This window comes from Vicugna pacos, chromosome 4, assembly GCF_048564905.1.
Source record: "Vicugna pacos chromosome 4, VicPac4, whole genome shotgun sequence".
NCBI lineage: Eukaryota > Metazoa > Chordata > Mammalia > Artiodactyla > Camelidae > Vicugna > Vicugna pacos.
The window spans coordinates 18,348,680-18,355,248 of record NC_132990.1 but is presented as its reverse complement, the minus strand read 5'-3'; the positions used below and the strand labels follow the sequence as shown (position 1 = coordinate 18,355,248).

The 6,569-nt window shown below is 42.7% G+C and overlaps 1 long non-coding RNA gene across 2 annotated transcripts; it reads right to left on the bottom strand.

Moving 5' to 3' along the window:
- Window positions 1-2,149: 2,149 nt before the first annotated feature.
- On the bottom strand, window positions 2,150-5,732 carry LOC140695827 (uncharacterized). 2 transcript variants are annotated; one of them, XR_012071655.1, is made up of 4 exons: window positions 5,444-5,732; window positions 4,397-4,596; window positions 2,545-2,969; window positions 2,150-2,448 (listed from the first exon to the last, which is right to left on the bottom strand). It is a non-coding gene; the product is annotated as an uncharacterized lncRNA (long non-coding RNA). The 2 variants fall into 2 exon arrangements; XR_012071656.1 differs by having other exon boundaries at window positions 2,545-2,844.
- Between the last annotated feature and the right edge of the window lie 837 nt (window positions 5,733-6,569).

Genomic DNA, 6,569 nt, shown 5'->3' with positions numbered 1-6,569 from the left:
TGAAGATCATGGAAAGTTGGCATGATTTTTCCCAACACAAGTCCCAGTGACGGCCCAATGGAAACAGTGCAAACTCTGTGGTGTCTCAAAGACATGCAGCTAGAACACAACAACTAAAATTTGAATCCGATCTCTCTCATACAGCATGCATGCACACAACCACACAAATCTTCAGAGTCTCAGAATCCTAAAGCCCTATCCTTGCAAAGGACCATTCGTGTCCTTTTCAATGGATGAAGTACATTAAGAAAACAAGGGAGACTGTCTTTTCAAAAATAGTTGAAACACTTAACGAGGAAGATTAGTTCTTGAGATTCTCTGCCTATTCCAAGTGAGCTGGAGGAGCTGTACCCTTTCTCCTTCCTCCTTGCTGAAGTCACTTTTGTTTTCAGCTCACTGTACTTTTATCAGCACTAATTGGAACACGCTTCCTGCCAGGGTTTAGCATTTCCAGATTATTTCTGTAGGTACTGATTTAATGGCGCTGACATTAAGGTTTCTATTCACTGTGTCTCATAAAAGTCAACTAAAATGGGCTGCAAAAGGAGAAGAGTGTTGAAAATCTAAAGGAGTGGGAGGGTGGAAGACGGAATGTCAATGTGCTTAGCCCGCTGCACACACACGATGGCTGGTGCCGGCTCCAGTGATTAGCACAGCCTGTAGGAGGTCTACCGAGAGTGTCCACTGAGCCTCCTTCTGACGGGGGAAAAGCTTAGGAAGGAGACGGCGGCTACAGTCTATCTTCTTTGATCTCACAGGCACTGAGTTGGATATTCCCATCTCAGTAGAAACAGAAAAACAAGCCAGTCTTCAAAACAATTCTTTGGGGGGTGGAGGTGTAGCTCACTTGGTAGAGCACACGCTGAGCATGCATGAGGTACTTGGTTTAATCCCCAGGACTTCCACTTAAAAAAAAGAAAAAGAAAATGAAAAAACAGTTCTTTGAGCATTTCCCAAGGACTCTGATCAGTTTTGCCATCCTTGTGAAACTTAAGCACTTCTGCAGAAAGCCCCAACTCACAGCACTTGCGGGAAGAGAGAGCAAAGGCATGAAGCGATGACCAAGAGTTTAGTTTTTCTAAGCCCACCCTGAATCAGTTATTGCCTCAATTCTGCAGGAACTGGACAAGCAATGGAAGGAAGCAAGCATGGACACTACGAGAGAGTGGAGAGGACTATGGCAAACTGGAGAGTTCAGGATCTATCTCCAGGACGGCCACTGTTCAACTTCAGCCCAATGTCGTGTCATAACAGCGTGTAGGTCCAGGATGGACAAATCTTCGGGTATTTCGAGAGAAGTGGAAATAGAAGTTTTAACATGAACTGCCCCAATTTTGGAATGTTGGTGACAGATGTAAAACACATCCAAACAAAACAGACTTGGGGCCAGATGCAGCTGAGAGACCAACGGTTTGTATCATCTGATCAAAGTTTTAAGGCCAGGATTTGGGAGATCATCTCAACAAGTACAACCTAGCAGAATCCCCGCTAGAGCTTAGGCACCTGAAAGACTGCTCTAACCCAGAAGGCCCTGCAGAAGCACACGAGCTGGCCTAGGACAGAAATGCCTTTTATGTTTTCTCTTCTTTTCTCAAAGCAAACTTAATACTAGGTTCAAGATTTCTAAGGAAGAGAAATAAAAAAGACCTAGTTTTGGTATTTTGGGATTTTTTTCTTTAAAGGATTTATGGGGCATGTGGCACTCCCTAACAGTTTGCATTGAATACCTATTCAGTCTTGTTTATCAAAATAAATTGGCTGGTTGAGTTTTCTCTGCTTCTCAAAATGACTGACGTTCACAGATGTTAGGACTGAATGATCTGAGTCTCCTGATTAGTTTTATAGACAAAATGAAGGTTTCTTAAACTGGCTTTATTCAGCATGTCAAGGACTTGGAATAATTTCAAGACACAAGGACATCCAAGATGAAGTTCATGGTGGTTGAAAGTTGTTCGTAGCTAGAAATGGTATACTACGGGTGATGAGAGCTTTGCAGCCCCAGACCAGTTCTGTGAAGTGGGCAGTCAGTGGGCGAGGGATGGAAAGTCTGTCCTGTATAGGTCGGGGTTAAGCCTTTCAATCTTAGAATCTGCAGCAATGCAGAGCACAGGCTTGAGCAGACTGAACTGGGGTCGAGTGGACGCAGACATTCATTCAGTAAATATTTATTTAATGACTCTTGCAAGCCAGATATTATTGTTCCAGGTGCTGGGAATCAGCAGTAAATTAAACAGAGTTTCTGCCACCACTAAAAACACACCATTCCAAACAAATAAATGTACATTAGACCGTGCCAAGTGCCACGTGTGAGAAAGGACAGAAGAATAAATGAGTCATGATCATAAGGCTGCTCCAGAAAGTTTTCTCCAAGGACACAGACAGCATTTCCGGGACACAGGAAGGAGCAAGAAACACTATCACACTCCTGCGTTCACATCCACCTTCACCCTAGAGAGAAAAAGCACAGAAAAAAACTCAGCCACACTAGTTGAAACTCACGTTCTTAGGCAGACTTAGAGACACCCGAGGCTTCAGTTTCCTCACCTGTAAAACAGGGATCAGATGATTAAACGTGTTCCACATGCAACAGTGATGCGCTGTGCTGTGCAGAGAGCTCAAAAGGGAACACGGCATCAGCGGAATCATTCTTATCACCGTACGGGACACCGTGTCTGCCACCTCCAGGCAACTCCTTAGATGAAATCAGTTTTGTTTTCTTTTCCATCTCCCTTATAGATGGCACAGAGTGGCTGTGAACATGCACGTCTGTGTTCCCAAGCAGTGCTTTGCAGGGTGTGTTATACTGGAGGAACGCCGGGGTTGGGGGAAGCCAGAGAGTTCTTTCTGAACGAAAGGAAGCAGCAGAGTTCCAATTCAGCCTTTTCTCTTCGTCCTTTCCACACATATGGTTAGAATTCATACAACAATGAAGAAATAGAAAGCAACTTTCAAAGGCACCTGATTATTTCCTACAAAGAATTTTTTGTGGTCAAAACAAAAACTTCAGATTTCCATTTTAAAAAATCAGAAAAAAATTAACAGTTGTGTTAAACAGAATACCTTGCAATGATATTGCTATCAAGGGACTTGACTTTGATTTAGATGGGTCGATGACTGTCAAAAAGTTGAATGATAAAATTTTCCAATGCAAAAATAGTAACTTTTGTGAAACGGATAAAATGCTCCAAACATACATTTGATGAATAAATTCTAACACTCATTGAATACTGACTGCCAGATCTTTGCACAAGTTGTTGAAGATGGGTCCCTTTATCAGTGCAGGTGAGGAGAGTAAAGAAACTGATTTCAAATTAGATTTGCAAACTTAATCCTACCACTGCTTACTTACATTTGCCCAAATACGAATTTAATAGGCTTTTCCCATTCACCATTAAAAAGATTATGTGTTAGGGCTTGAAAAACTGTCCCTAGGAAACACGTTTGAAAAATAATAAAAATAAAGAAACAACCATTAATTTATGGAGAATTAATTGTAGATGTGCTATATGCTATTATATCTAGCATATTAGTAAATTTATTCCAAATCTTTCCAATTAATTAAATGTATTAGCTCAGAAGCTGCATAAGTCATAACATATTATAAAAAATTGATGTTTATTTCTAGATCTAACATATCTGTGGAGAAACCATTATCTGTGGGCAATTCCACGGACTGTCACAGAGAGAAAACAAGATTGGTCTACCTTTGGCTGGAAAGAACGGATCTCCACTGCCATTATCAGGTGCCACCATCCCTCACAGAAATGACAGGTCAAATAAGTAGGCCTAGCACTCAGTTCATTTTGCAAATCCTTTGTTAAGTTGTATTCAAATTTAGCAACATCTATTTTAAGTACATGTAACTCTAATCCTTTGGACCAATGTATTTAATGATTCAATGCTCCTCATCCTGACTCCTCATGTCCATCACTGTATTCTTTTTTATCCACAACACTTGTCTTCCTTCTTCTAAATGCATGTGTATACGTGTATATATTATGCATAATATTTATGACCTATTTCCCCTCAAAACACTGTAAGATCTGCCGAATGTAGAAATCTTAATTTTGTTCAGTCATATGACCCAAGCACTTAAAGCACACAACAGTGGAATTTTTTTTTTTTTGATGAGATGAATTCTTCCATTTAAAAAAAAACATACATTGATTTCCTAATTAGAAGCCCTTATTTGTTGCTGCCGGGTGCTCATAAAACAAGGATTAACTGCACTTTATGTATCAAGAGGGAAAAAAGAAAAGGTCATCAAATCACCACGGGGGTATAAGAGAAAGGGGGTCCTGGCAATGCAGCTCACATCCTCACAATCAGTGGTTCTCCTATTTCACATTTAACAGCTCTAGGCCCACAACTTAAAAATGCCAATGTACCAAAATACCTGCGCCCGTACAAACATGGCCTGGCCCAGAAATCAAAAGCAGGTCTTGAGACATTCACGTAAACAAGCAGGCTTCCTGCAGGAGACCACCCTTCATGCCGGAGGAGTCACTCAGCCGCAGTCACAATTTCATCTGTATTTAACGTTCACCTTGTCCTCCTCTTCAAAGGCAAAATGCAAAAACACTTAAGCTGAATACTCTAAAATATAAATAGAATGACAAGGTGTAAAGTTCTTCAAATAGACAGCCAAGTGACTTTTCTCTCTCATTTTGAGTCAATCATCAAATCATCTACCAAGAAATATGTACTGAAGTCTCAGATATTAAAAATTCAATCCTCTAATCCAAGCTCTTTACACAGCCGTATGTCCTCGGACAGGTCACTGATATTCCTGGGGACTTGGTTTCCTCATTTATGAAACAGGGTCAAGACCATGCAAAATGATCGAGGTTTAGAGGTACTGGATACAAAGTTTTGAGCGTGATTTCTGGCATGCAGGACGGTGGCATGACGTCTATGGAAGTGACCATTTGCATTTTACTCACAACTCTAAGAAGCAAAATCATGAACAGTATTTTCCCTATTATAAGAATGCAGCCATGCCTTTGTGATCAGAGTTCTAACACTTTACGTGGGGGTTGAAAGGGGCAGCAGGTGGCAAGGGAAGAGGGGTGGGTTAGCCTTCCTTCAAATGAGAAGGCAAAAAGGATGCTAAGTGCATTTTTACCTGGAAAGGGTGAACCAAATCCTGCAGCTCAGAGCCCTGACAAATGATTGCTGCGCCCAATTTGCCTTTAAAATGGATCATGTTGCCTTAAATAATGAGTCAGCGGCAACCAATACAGGTAGGAACAAGGACTCGTTCACAGCATTTCAGAACTGTGTCAGGGCTCTGGAACTCATGGGAAACCTTAGGAAAATCCTCACCCCAGTAACTGGCACTGGGCATCTCTCTACTTTGGCAGGTAGGGGCTTAGTCTCAGATTTAATTTAAACGAGGAAATACAGCATTCATGCATCCAATTATAAAAGAACACATTCATACCCATCACTCAAATGCAGGATTTTCTCTTTGAGTGTAAGGCAGTGGCTGCGTCCTTTTATTAGTGACATCATGGCGTCTTCAGCATGTGGCATCGCTCCTTCAAGGTCACAGTACATTCCAACATCCAATCAGTGTGACAAAGCACTGGGACACGGTCACCAACTTCCTCAACAGATGCGTGGCAACTCCCCTGCAAAGCAACTCACCAACTCACCGTTCTAAATTCAAGTCATCACAGAAAGCTTTTCGCTTAAAATGAGCTTCAAAGAGGTGAGTCACTCTTCCTCACCGTCAGCTATCTGTGCAGAAAGGGGATGGTCACTTGCTTCAGTGCTGAAAACACAGGCATGAAATGCCTCTTTTGTTGCCTTCCAAAACAAAAGAACTTGAGTAACTGCAGCCACCGACGTCAACAGGCGCTCCCCAGGGTGACTCCCCCGGCAGCAGAGCTGCGGCAAGGAAGTGGAAAGCCCACGACTCTCAGCTTCCTCGTGTGCCGGCCACGGCCCGAAGCACTTCGCAAGCATCGTCTCATTTATCCCCAACCCCCATCCACCGGCATTACTATCACCCTCTTTTTTCTTTTCAGGTAAGCAAATTCAGATTTAAGGGGATTAAATAAACTGTTGAAGAGACAACTGGTTAAATGGCAGAGCTGAGGCTCCAGGCCCAAGTTCTCCACCCCGATGGCAAGGGACCAGCATCCTCGTCATGGGACCTCTGGGCTACTGCTTCTCAGTCAAGCCTGTCAACCGCCCATCCTACCTTCTGCTCCTGTACCACTGCTCCAACTGACACTGGCATCACCAGATCTTCTGTCCTGTATCAGTTGGGATTCTGGGAGGAGAACAGAAATCCTATCAAATACCTTATCAGAGAGACTCTGATATGAGAAATTGGTGAAACAGGTGCTGTGGAATCGACATAGTGAACAGAGAACACTGAGCTAATGTAGAAATACAAACCAAAGGAAGCAATCACCACCCCTTGGGAAGAAAGGGAAGATATTTAGAAGCTTGGAGAAGGGGCTCTGTGAGCTGGGTGTAGACTTCTGAGGAGCAGGTGCTGCCTGGCTGGTGCTGACTGTGTCAAAACAACAAACAAACTGGAAGCTGAGCCTCAGGAG